Source organism: Puntigrus tetrazona, chromosome 8, assembly GCF_018831695.1.
Source record: "Puntigrus tetrazona isolate hp1 chromosome 8, ASM1883169v1, whole genome shotgun sequence".
NCBI classification, from domain to species: Eukaryota; Metazoa; Chordata; class Actinopteri; order Cypriniformes; family Cyprinidae; genus Puntigrus; species Puntigrus tetrazona.
The window spans coordinates 1,563,076-1,576,747 of NC_056706.1; the positions used below are offsets into that span (position 1 = coordinate 1,563,076).

The following is a 13,672-nucleotide window of genomic DNA, read 5'->3' on the forward strand; positions in this document are numbered from 1 at the left end:
TCAAAACAGTTCATGAGTTTCCATAATGTTTGCTTCCATATATTTAAATCTTCTGGGCCTGTATTTGTGAAAGATTTTAGTGCTAAGAGTTACTCCTAGTGACAAAATTCTAAGAAAACTCTAAATTCTAAGAATGTGAGTGTTTCCTTTTAGAATAAAAAACAAGATCTTAAGACTTAAAAGGGCTCTTAAGGGTCAGAATTGTTGGGAGTACAGACGAGGAGTTTTAAGACACTTAAATCGCATTTATATTAATATAAATATTTGAAAATGTTTACTCAAGAAGGAGAAAAAAAGACACATTTTCATTTTTAGACCCTTTAAGTTTTATTTGAGAAAAATAAATCAAAGTGCCTTTTTTTGAAGGTTTTTTCAAGAATAAGAAGGTTTTTTCAAGACCAGGATCTTCCAAATTCCTGGAGGGTAGGTTTTGTGTGGTATTGAAGGGCACCCTTTCCGGGTCTCAGTAGACAGGATTTTAGGTTCTGTGTAATAAAAGCTTTTCAAGACCAGGATCCTTTTAAATTTTTGGAGGATAGGTTTTCAGGTTTTGTAAAGATACCCTTTCCGGTCTCAGTATCCATGTGTTTAATAAAATCTTTTCAAGACCAGGATCTTTCAAATTCCTGAATCAAGGTGCTCACACCTAAATAAATCTGGCACACAATCACACCCAACTTCCAGTAGCTCAACTCAGTCGAGAAGATTTGTGTCAAGTCGAACACACCTGTATAAATCTGGTTGACTGCCTCAATGCTCCGAACACCAATGAAACAGGCCTCAGTACCTCTCTCACGGGACTCATCCATTGCCGCATGTTTGACAAAATCCAAGCTGGCGAGTTTTCGGTGGTGGTTGGTTCAGATCTAGACCTGTTTAGTAATGGCATATCTTTTGCGTCTGTAGACTTGCTGTAAAAAGATTAGGTTTCTAGAAAATTCTACGAGAGGAGATAATCAAACGTCAGCCTGCGTTGTTCATCAAATGGTAATGACTAAATACACTGAAGCGGTTACAATATGTCGGCTTTGTCTCCACCCACTTCCGTGCTCATTTCCGCCACAAGCAGCTAAAGTGGTGCGCTATTTAAGTTGTAAAGCCATCACAAAGAGATAAAAGCATTTGCAGTTGTGCACTGCTTCCTTTCATACCAGCAATACCATCTGAGAATGTGTGAGAAAGTTAAACAATATCCAATAAAAAGTCGCAGATCTGATATCAAACAGAAGATGACACGATTACTAGCATAACCAATCAGAACACAGTAAACAAGAGGACCAGTGAGAACATGACACACACACCAGGCAGAGAACAAGAGAAAAACAGATTACAAAATAAAAGACATGAACATGAACCCAAACTCGGTGTTACAACACTAATGAAAACGAAAATAATAACTAATATATTAATTTTGAACGTTTAAAATTCTTAAAACATTTTTCATTTTAATTTCTCAGAGTAAGATATATCACCTATATCATATATCATTAATTATGCGGGAAAAAATAATTCTGAGTCTAAATCATAAGAATGTATTTTTCTTTATTCTGTCAAGGACTGCTATTTTCTTCAGGAATTACAGAATATGTAAAAGCTGTAATATTTCACATACCCTCTTTCTCCAGTTCACTCACTCCACAGCTTTTCACCTTGAATTTGGCCAGATTCAGTGCTTTGGCAGCGCTGAGAGGAAAACACACACAGATGAGTGTTTTTATTGTGCATCAAACACACACATGATGCTGTAAGAGAGCTGATCCAACCTCTGCATTGGTGTTCTGATTTATAATCGATGTCCAGCACTATAGCTTCAGGGCGTTTTGTTAATGTTGATTGCTCTATTTTTGATTTTTATATTCAGTTGAGTTTATGTGGATGTTTATGTGTGTATTGGTTGGAAAAGGGAATCAAAACTTACATGAAACATTTTAATCATAAAACGTGGTGTAGGATATGGTATAGGATATGTATAATGTTATTGTAAAGACTAAATCAATCTCCTACAGACTTGCTTTCATTTGCATAAAATAGCAAAACAGCAATACCCCTGATAAAGGCCTAAAATTCTGGTCCTTTCTATGATGGAAGAATTGGAGAAGGCAAATGGGTAAAAATAAAAGGTTGATGGTATAACTAGAGTAAACAGAATGATATCTTAGAAATTCATAAACAGCCTTGTAGAACAGGTTTATCAATGAGACACACCTGTACAGAATTAAAGACAAGCACACTGTGACTCATTCAGTACACGTGCTCTACAGGTCTGTTTGTGAATACAGAAGAAAATAAAACACAAGGAAACAGAACAAGACAGGGAGGGCTTAGGTTAGTTAGTGGTGAGGTTATGCATTTGCTAGGATGGAGCTTAGATGTAGTGAAGGTAGGGGAACCAGTCTGAGACTGATGTCCTGAAACTGCCATCAGAGACTATATGGTGCTTTGACTGAGATTGAATGTACCTCAATGTGAAAAAGGTCAATAAATAAAGAGCAGAGGGCCGTAACTGAAGTACTGTATGCACAAAATGCTTAGAACATTATTGGAAGGCTATATCAAAACTAAGCACTAGAGTTCTGTGTAAAGTGATTGTACTGAAATCGGCTGGATTATATTTTTGCTGATAAACTGGTTAATAAAACAGGGCTTGATTGAGGATGTTTTATACAGCCTGGGATCTTAGAGGAATTCATAGCATAACCTATGATAAGGGGACACACATATATTGAGTCATATTGTGCTTGTATGTTGTGAACTGTGTTTTTGTTACAATTGCTGTTGGAGCAATGTATCAGTATTGTCTGATTTTGTTGGATGTTGATCTGATCTGAACTGATCTGATTTGGTTGGGTGGGATACGTGATGGTCTGAGTTTGTTTGTGCACTGAGTGTTTCTTGTACTTTTTAATGGCTGGGAGATGTTGAAGTCAAATGGCAGCATGTAGAAATCCTTCGCTGGATCTGAGAAAGAAACAAAGATCTTTCAAACAAATGCTCCAGCTGCTCGCAAGATATCAGCTAGAAAACAAATCCCACAGAACAGAAGAGTAAGTCAAATATCACAAAGAATCTTTATCATGGAGTTTACTTACTATCCTTCCAGTTTAATACTCTTTGAGAGGTTTTGTGATGCGTCTGACTGATGGCTTAGAGAAGCTTCCCATCAATAATGTGCTCCGTCACTGAGGCTGAAACACACACACACACACACACACACACACACACACACTCACCTCAATTATACATACTCAGAAACAAATTATGTACCAAATGTTTGTAAATTAAATACTTAAAGCTGCGGTCATCGCCGTGGTAACAAGTGATCACCATGAGCTAGAGGCAAACCACATGAATTGCTGAGAGCTGTCCAAACATGTTTCAACTAACGGATTAAATCAACCGTCATCAGAAGGGGTTTTCCAGCCCAAAGTGGATCCAAGAAACATTGGGCGATGAACCTCCTGGAAACCCAACTGTAAAACAATTCCAGCACATTCTTCAAAGGCCTCCCTCTTATAGATGATAGATGAACTCTTTGAAAAATGATGTTGCAGGCTGAAGGATATGCTCTCTTCTGTTGAACTTCAGCAATACTGAAGTTTGTCCAAATGGGTATAGTTTCATATAGGCGACTGCTATCTCCTGGGCCGACACTCACACATACAGTCATTAAAGCAATGAAAAAACACGCGCAAGAAGTGTAATTTTTAATTTGTTTTTTAAAAGTGGTTTTTGTCAAATGACCACTCCTCCTTTCAGGATTGCCTTTTTTCCGAGGCAGGAGCAGCAGAGCAATCTGCACATTTTGAACAGACTACTTCCAATTTGCCACAAAACTGCTATCAGTTGAATCCAGCTAAACCCAGCTGAGGCCATTTCAGCCAAGTTAATTACACCAGAATAAATCTGTGTGACTAATAAAATGAGCCATCCTGCTCTCAAAAGGAGTTGTGCTCGCTGCCAAAGCTTTGATGAAGCTCTCCGGGTTACAGCCGCGTTGTCTTCATCATCATGTTGTTCAACTGTTTCTTTGGCCCAGATTTTGTTGAACACTCGAACCAAATATTTCACACCTGATCCGAAATCATACAGAGCTGAAATCAGCTGTAGCCATCTTACACCTGTTGAGAATAGTCGAATGAAGTTTAGTGCTCCTGAAAGAATCTGGAATATATATAGAACCAAATATATTCCATCTCCACTGAACAATACGCCCACGTCGTGGAGGAGAGCATCACAACCTGCCGGTGGGGTCGAACCTCTTGTGCCGTGGAGGAGAGCGTCACAACCCGCCGGTGGGGTCGAACTTTTCGCGGCGTGAAAAACAGCTTCACAACCCCCCGGTGGGGTCAGACCTCTTGTGCCGTGGAGGAGAGCATCACAACCTGCCAGTGGGGTCGGACCTCTTGTGCCGTGGAGGAGAGCATCACAACCTGCCAGTGGGGTCGGAAATCCATTGATCCGTATGCCCATGTCGTGGAGAGCCTCACAACCCGCCGATGAGGTTGGACACCTCATGCCGTGAAGAACAGTGTCACACCCCACCGGTGGGGTCGGACCTCTTGTGCCATGGAGAAGAGCGTCACAACCTGCCAGTGGGGTCGGAAATCCATTGATCCGTACGCCCATGTCGTGGAGAGCCTCACAACCCGCCGATGAGGTCGGACACCTCGTGCCGTGAAGAACAGCGTCACACCCCACGGTGGGGTCGGACCTCTTGTGCCGTGGAGGAGAGTGTCACAACCCGCCAGTGGGGTCGGAAATCCATTGATCCGTACGCCCATGTCGTGGAGAGCCTCACAACCCGCCGATGAGGTCGGACACCTCGTGCCGTGAAGAACAGCGTCACAACCCCCCGGTGGGGTCGGACCTCTTGTGCCGTGGAGGAGAGCGTCACAACCCGCCAGTGGGGTCGGAAATCCATTGATCCGTGCGCCCATCGTGGGAGAGCCCTCACAACCCGCCCGATGAGGTCGGACACCTCGTGCCGTGAAGAACAGCGTCACAACCCCCCGGTGGGGTGGGACCTCTTGTGCCGTGGAGGAGAGCGTCACAACCCGCCAGTGGGGTCGGAAATCCTTTGATCCGTACGCTCATGTCGTGTAGGAGAGTGTTTTGATCTGCTGCTGTTGGTGGTCCCCTGGGTTTCATTCTTGATCGGCAACGCTGTAGCAGAGGTATTTATACCAGACCTGTTACCTGTATCCTTCTCCGTCACAACGCTCGCCCGGAGTGAGTGCACCGATATATATAGCGCTGGGTGTCAGAATGCATCCAATGAAAAGTCAGCAGTGATATCATGAGATTTGACGTCAGAAGGGGGAATTTCCAGTCCAACAACAAAATTACTTTTGTTTAAGGAAGAGAACACCTTCAACAAACATGTTATTAGACTGAGACTAAATTTAAAATACAGCAACTTACAAAAAAACGTAGCTTAAAATACACTTCTTTATATTCATTTGAAACTTTAAAAAGAATAAATAAAACATGATTATTAACCTGACCAAAACAAAACAAAAAATGAAAACACAAACCTTAAAAAACAAAGTAATGAGTAACTTATCAAGTTGAAACAGCAAAAAGTTCAGTGTGTTATTTAATGGTATGAGCCGCCTATGAATTTAGATTAAAGCACTTTTTATTTTTAAAGTTTTTCTGAAGTCATAAGCCAGCTTTATTTCTGTAGCACTTAATACAATACAGTACTGTATCAAAACAGCGTCAAAGCAACAATGCTGATGCAACATTCATAAAATATATATATAACATTATGTGAAAATACTTTCACAAGGTACCGTACGTGATGTTGCCTTTTTGACTTCAATCCTCATTGATTAAAGATAATCAACACTTGGGGTTTAACAAAAGAATGGAGAGGTAAAATACAGGGCGTTAACAGATGATGCCTTTTCAAAACACAAAGTTCATGTGTTTCCATGACGCAGAACAATAAATCTGTAATGTTTGCTTTTGTGTATTTAAATCTTCTGGGACTGTACTCATGAAAAATTTTAGTGCAAAGAGTTACTCCTAATGACAAAATTCCAATAAAACTTAGAAATGTGGGTGTTTTCTCTTAGAATAAAAGAAAAGAACTTAGGAATCTTAACACTTAAAAGAGGTCTTATGGTCCGAAATTGTTAGGAGTAGGGACAAGGAGTTTTAAGACACTTGAAATATTTGAAAATATTTAAGAAGGAGAAAAAAAAATCAATCATTTTTATTTTTGGGTGAACTAACTTAAATCACATTAATTACAAATCAAAACTGCACAAAGTGATTTTGTAATCTTTACAGTTGAACCCATCATGCAGCAGACAGTGTGACGTGTGCAGAAAACGTCTCATAAGTGCTGATATCAGTGTGTAGAAACCCATGCGAACACACTTCAGGTGTATAAAGTGCACAAACACACCAGACAGGCAGCAGTGCAATTTAGCAACACACACACACAGGTTTCTCCTCTGTACAACGGCTGTAGACAAAGCACCACTGAACTTACAAATGCAGCCTTACATGCAGGATGATATGAAAATTACATTTTCTGAAGACAGTCATCCTTTCAGAAATACAGAGATGTAAAAACACCCTAGCCGGCGTTTGATTCAAGCAATCCAAGGTGGCTGCGCGGCAGTAGCACGCGGCGGCCACTCCAGAACCAAAATGGTGTTTTTTGTTTGTTCGAGACAAAATTTTGTATGCTTCAGCCGAAATTTCGTAGGGCATGGACACCAACGACAGTTGTGTCTGCACATACGACCACCAGACACTGAAACTGCTCCGAAACCATGCACTAACTAAACTGAGCGACGACGTTGCACGCGCACTCCGTTACTTCGGCTTGCTGTGTGGACCAGGCCCTCAGTCCTCAGTGTCTCCTGATGCTGAAGGCCGGGGAAGAGGACGACGCAAGTGGTGTTCGAGGAAACGGAAGCGCGGTAAACGGGTGGGTGTCCGTGCTAGGCTAACCGCTAACCATAGCCGGCCGGCACTCCCCTCTTTTCAACGTCTGTTCACTTGACAATAAGATGGACTACATTCGACTTCACCGCTAAGCCTGCTGGGCCTGAACACCTCTCTCTGCAACTGGATCCTGGACTTTCTGACAGGCAGACCTCAGTCAGTCCGGATCAGGAACAGCATCTCCAGTACCACCACACTGAACACTGGAGCTCCTCAGGGCTGTGTGCTCAGTCTACTTCTGTTCACTTTGCTGACTCACGACTGTGCAGCGATGCACAGCTCCAATCATATAATCAAGTTCACTGATGACACGACCGTGGTGGGTCTCATCAGCAAGAATGACAAGTCAGCATACAGAGATGAGATGCAGCAGCTCACAACTTGGTGTAGAGCCAACAATCTATCTCTGAATGTGGACAAGTAACTTGAAGCGAGCAAAGAGTGACCATTCTCCGCTGTCCATCGACGGGTCCAAGGTGGAGACCTTCACCTGGTCACTCAACACCAGCTCCATCACCAAGAAAGCCCAGCAGTGCCTCTACTTCTTGAGGAGACTGAGGACAGCTCATCTCCCTCCATCCATCCTGACTATGTTCTATAGGGGGACCATTGAGAGCGTCCTGTGCAGCTGCATCACTGCCTGGTTTGGGAATTGCACCGTTTCGGATCACAAGACCCTCCAAAGGATAGTGAGGACAGCTGAAAAGATCATTGGCATCTCTCTGCCCTCTATCACGGTCATTTACACCACACGCTGCATCCACAAAGCCCACAATATAGCACAGGACCCCACACATCCCTCACACACATTATTCACCCTCCTGCCATCTGGAAAGAGGTACCGGAGCATTCGGCCCTCACAACCAGACTGCTGAATAGTTTCTTCCCACAAGCCATCAGACTCCTCAATAACCACTCCTGAAGGGACTTCCTGTCCCATAAGCATTCTTGCACGTCATATTTATTGTTGTGTACTTCATATTTATTGTTGTTTGTATTTTGTGTTCTTGCACTAATTATGTCTTTGCCTTGCACTGATTTTGTCTTTGCACTGTTTGCACTAGTTTGCACACTTGGTTTGCTTTCTACTCCCCTGCTGTTTGAATCTAGTCTGCACACGTTGCACTTTATGTGGCTAAGACACTGTCTTAGCTCAGTATGTGAGTTCTTTTGTATTGTGTATTTTGTTGTAAGTGTGACTTCATGCAGCACCAGGTCCTGGAGAAACGTTGTCTCATTTCACTATGTACTGCACAGCTATATGTAGTTGAAAAAAAAGCCACTTGACTTGACTTGACTTGATTTTTAAATGTGCATTAAGTACTCATGTTTATTAAAAAAATCAATTTGGAAAATCTGTGTGTTTTAATATCGTGACAGGTCACCAAAAATACAATGTATGGGAAACACATCCCCTCCTAGGATCACCACCTTAACATGGTGGGGGGGTTTGAGTGCCTGAATAATGCTAGGAGCTAGGCTGTCTGGGGCTATATGCCCCTGGTAGGGTCTCCCAAGGCAAACAGGTCCTAGTTGGCAAGCCAGACAAAGAGCGGTGCAGCCCCAGCCCTTATGCAAAGAAAACAAAATAGAGAACCACCATGGAGCCAGGCCTGGGGCTGGGGCCGGCATGCGAGTGCCTGGTGGCTGGGTCTTGCCCCACGGGACCCGGCCGGGCCCAGCCCAAAATAGCAACGTGGGGCCATCCTCCTGTGGGCCCACCACCTGCAAGATGAACTGTAAGGGGCCGGTGCTTTGTGGTTTAGGCAGCAGTCAAAGGCGGGGACCTCGGCAACTCAACCCCTGGACACAGAATCTGGTTTTAGGGACATGGAACATCACCTCTCTGGGGGGGAATGAGCCTGAGTTGCTGTGGGAGATAGAGAGGTACTGTCTAGAGTTAATCAGGCTCACCTCCACACACAGCTTGGAACCCATCTCCTTGAAAGGGGCTGGACTGTCCACTACTCTGGTGTTGCCCGCAGTGAGAGGTGACGGGCTGGTGTGGGCTTGCTCATAGTCCCCCATGTGTTGGAGTTTTTCCCCCCGGTGAGCAAGAGAGTCGCCTCCCTGTGCCTTCAGGTTGGAGGGAGGACTCTCACTGTCATTTGTGCCTATGGGCCGAATGGCAGTGTAGAGTACCAGGCCTTCTTGGAGTCGTTGGAAGGGGTGCTGGAAAGTGCTATGACCGGGGACTCTATCGTCCTGCTGGGGGACTTCAACAGTCACGTTGGTGATGCTAGTGGCATTGTGATTGTATCATCTGATCTCTGGCCGCATTTCTTGGACAACTTGGCAGGCACAAAAGTACCGTGAGGGTCTGTTGGGAACGTTTGGCAGATACCCCTGTGTTACGACCCATTTAAAAGAGTGAGGTGCCAATAAGACGTGTTAACGGGATTCCAGCCACAGTCAACAGATGAACAAACGAACATAAGGATTTTAAGGTATTTATTGAGTTAACAAGTAAAATTAATATATTGAAGGAGCATTGATTTCAAAGAGACCCAAGGCCAAAATAATAAACCTAAAGAGCTTAATAAAATAAAATATATAAATTACCTAAGGATAAGGAAAAGAAAATACAAATCAACTTCCCTAACTCCCTAGGCAAAAACACATAGCCAAAATTATGTCAAAAATAAAGGGCAGATCTCTCCTACGCTCTAGAGTGGTTACTGAAACATTACACTTCTTTTGTTATTAACTGCAACCGACAAAAACATAACGACGAGGGAGGCAGATGGTCTGTTGGCTGTAGTGGAATCCGGAGCTCATCACGCCATAGTCGCAAACGCCGAATTGAGCTCGCCATGTTTTGGGGCACCGCCCTTTTAAAGACGTCCCCATCCGGATTCGCCCAATCACGTCCCTCGAAGAAAAGCCAATCCCTGCACACAAACATTCAAAATACACAAACCCCGATGCCGGGTACCATAACACCCTGTCAAGGAGATCTTCAACTCCTGCCTCCGGCGGAACTTTGACCAGATCCCAAGGGAGGCTGGAGACATTGAGTCCAAGTGGACTATGTTCTTTACCTCTATTGTCAACGCGGCCATCCAGAGCTGTGGACGTAAAGTCTCTGGAGCATGTCGTGGCGGCAACACCAGAAGTAAGGGATGCGGTCAAGCTGAAAAAGAAGTCCTGTCCTGGTTGGCTCATGGGACTCCTGAGGTAGCTGACAGGTATTGGTGGGCCAAGCGGACTGCTGCTTGGTGGTTGTGGAGGCAAAAACTCGGGTCTGGGAGGAGTTTGGTGAGGCCATGGAAAAGGACTATTGGACGGTCTCAAAGAGGTTCTGGAAAACCGTCCGATGGAAGGGGGAAACAGTGCCCTGCCAACACTGTATACAATGCTGGTGGGAATCTGCTAACCTCGACTGGGGACATTGTTGGGCAGTGAAATGAATACTTTCAGGATCTCCAAAATCCCACCAATGCACCTTCCACTGAGGGAGAGGCCGGGGACTCAGGGGAGGACTTGACCATCACCCTGGCTGAGGTCACTGAGGTTGTTAAGAAGCTCCTCGGTGGCAAAGCACCGGGGATGGACGAGATCTGCTCCGAGTACCTCAGGTCTCTGGATGTTGTGGGGCTGTCTTGGCTGACACACCTGTGCAGCATCGCATGGACGCGGGGGACAGTACCTCTGGACTGCCAGACCGGGGTGGTGGTTCCTCTTTTTAAGAAGGGGGATCTGAGAGTGTGCTCCATCTATGGGGAATCAAACTCCTCAGCCTCCCCGGCAAAGTCTATGCCAGGGTACTGGAGAGGAGAATTTGTCTGATAGTCAAACCTTAGCTTCAAGAGGAACAATGCAGGTTTCGTCCTGGACGTGGAACACTGGACCAGCGCTATACCCTTTTTAGGATACTGGAGGGTTCCTGGAAGTTTGCCCAACCAGTCCCCTTGTGTTTTGTGGATTTAGAGAAGGCATTCAACTGGGTTCCTTGCAGTGTCCTGTGGGGGGTGCTCTGGGAATACGGAGTAAGGGGTCCATTGTTAAGGGCTGTCCTGTCCCTGTATGATCAGAGTAGGAGCTTGGTTCGCATTGCAGCCAGTAAGTCAGACTTGTTCCCAGTTCCCATGTTGGACTCCGACAGGGCTGTCCTTTGTCACTGGTCCTGTTCATCATTTTTATGGACAGGATTTCTAGGCGTAGCCAGGGACCGGAGGGGGTCTGGTTTGGTGACCCCAGGATATCGTCTCTGCTTTTTGCAGATGATGTTGTCTTGTTAGCTGCATCTGGCTGGAACCTACAGTGTGGACTGGGGCAGTTTGCAGAGTGTGAAGCAGCTGGGATGAGAATCAGCACCTCTAAATCTGAGGCCATGGTTCTCAGTCAGACAAGGGTGGCTTGCCCCCTTCAGGTTGGTGGGGAGTTCCTGCCTCAGGTGGAGGAGTTTCAGTATCAGTATTCAGTATTGTTCACGAGTAAGGGGAGAATGGAACGAGAGATCAGCAGACGGATCAGTGCAGCTTCTGCAGTAATGCGGTCCCACCAGGAGGAGGCCCCAGGGAAGACCTAGGGACATGCTGGAGGGACAATGTCTCTCGGCTGGCCTGGGAGCACCTCTGTGTTCCCCCAGAAGAGCTGGAGGAAGTGTCTGGGGAGAGAGAAGTCTGGGCGTCCCTGCGAAGACTGATGCCCCCGCTACTCGGCCCTGGATAAGCGGTAGTAAATGGATGGATGGATGGATAGGGAAACACATCCCACAGCATAATATCTGAGACCAACTTCATTATTCATCATTAATTCAATCACAGGTGCGTGTGCCTGATGAAACCGTTTCATGCTAATGCCGGTTCATGTTTTGACTTCAGTAAATTTCTGTTTTAATAACATAATTCTTAAAATACTTTAAAGAGTTTAGTCAATTAGAGTCCATTATTTTGTATCAAAAGTCCATTCCACAACAAAAATATAAACCCCAATTTTGTAGCAGACATGGATGTTTGGAATGGACAATGAATCTAAAAATATCTATTCGTTTTTATTGTCTTTAGTTTTATTGTTTTATTGTCTATTATCAAAAATTAGAACAAAGAAGCAAATCACATGCAAGTATAGTTTTTATTTTCATATACAAATTTTTCAAAAATACAATACCATGGCTTCTCCCCCTTACTCTTTGTGAACATAAAGCAAAGCTTCAGTAAAGAAATCAGCAGTAACAGAATCTGTTATTTTTATATAACAAACAAATGAGGAATGCTACAGCATAAGCAAAAACCAACCAAACAAACAAAAAACTAATAAACTAAAATAAAAATTTAAAGATTGTGGATATAAACAGGGGTGCACATGAGTTCACCTGGAGACTTGGTTTGGTTTTCACTGAACATGGTCTGCCCTTTTAAATATAACTATAAAAATAAACAAATAATTTTATTACACTTTATTTACACTTATTTAAAAATCAAATAAAACAATACAGTGTGATAATATTTTATTCACTATACTAGATTTTTTTAAAATATTACTAAACTTAAAAACAAATGCTTATATTTGAGTTATATAATTTTCAAACTTAAAATCAGAACGTTTTTTTTTGATGGGTTGCCGGCAGGTAAGTATATGAGCTGCCAACTGAGGAACGTCAGTGTATAAAATCTTAGTAATAATGGTTTTGATGCAAGTTTGAATGCAAATCTTATACAGTAATAATGGTATTTATGCATTAACATCTGTCAACCATGAGTGGTCTGAATGTATACAGCCCATATGTTCAGCTGCATACCACTTATGTGCACCCCTAGTCATGGGTTATAACAATTATATTTTTCAGTTATATGTTTTTTGTTTTTCTTCATGCCTGTTCTCTTCTCTTCTTAAAGTGATTTTTACACTTCTGTGTAGTCATTGTCGGTAACTGCTGTGGAGTCGGTGTCTGTTAACAAAAGTGAGTTTATGGTGTTATTTTCTGTGTGCTGTTAAACTACTGAATCCCAAGCCTCGTCCAAATCTAATCCTGAGCCCAAAAAGGACAAGGACAAATATGATCAGATATGATCAGAAACACAGAGTTAAGATTCATGAAGTTAAAAAGAGAAAAGTTCATTTGAAATGTTTATGTTAATCCTCAGCTTTCCATGTTATTTTTGGAGCTTTCTTTAAAAGGCATCTTTATCAGCCAGAGTTAAGGATGATTGAGGCAATAATTAAATTAAATACATAAAGTTGCATTTTCTGTGCATTTATTTGCAACAGGTGAAGCACACACCTTTAGTTTTGCTCTGATGTTGGTCACAATCACTGCTGCAATCAAGATGAAGAGACCAACAGCAATGAAGGAAGAAAAGCAGACGTATAACAAAGATACTCCTCCTCCGTGAAGATCCGAGACTGCAAGGATATGCAAAGACAGACAAAATGTATTTTGGTATGTATGGCTGAGATTTAGTCATATACAAGCACTCTAGCAATCAGCTATATCATTAATGTATATTTTAAATGGATAATTATGCATCCTAGACGTCAGACGAAGACAGAGGCAGATAAAAATGAAGGCAGAGACAGATAAAAATGTTTAAAAATAGGAAAAACTTAGCAATATTACATGATCCAGGCAGTGACGTAAAATCTAAGTGTTCCTGCAGAGATGTATTTTTACCTGAAACACTGTAATTGTAGGCCTGGCTGCTCACGTTCCTGACATCTACATAAAAATCGACCTCATGCACACAGGTGAAGGAAGCAGGTGGAC

The 13,672-nt window shown here is 43.2% G+C and overlaps 1 protein-coding gene across 1 annotated transcript in view; it reads right to left on the minus strand.

Annotated features, from left to right (window-relative positions):
- Nucleotides 1-13,672, minus strand: part of LOC122350657 (phosphatidylinositol 4-kinase alpha-like) — a 45,064-nt gene that overhangs the window by 1,530 nt on the left and 29,862 nt on the right.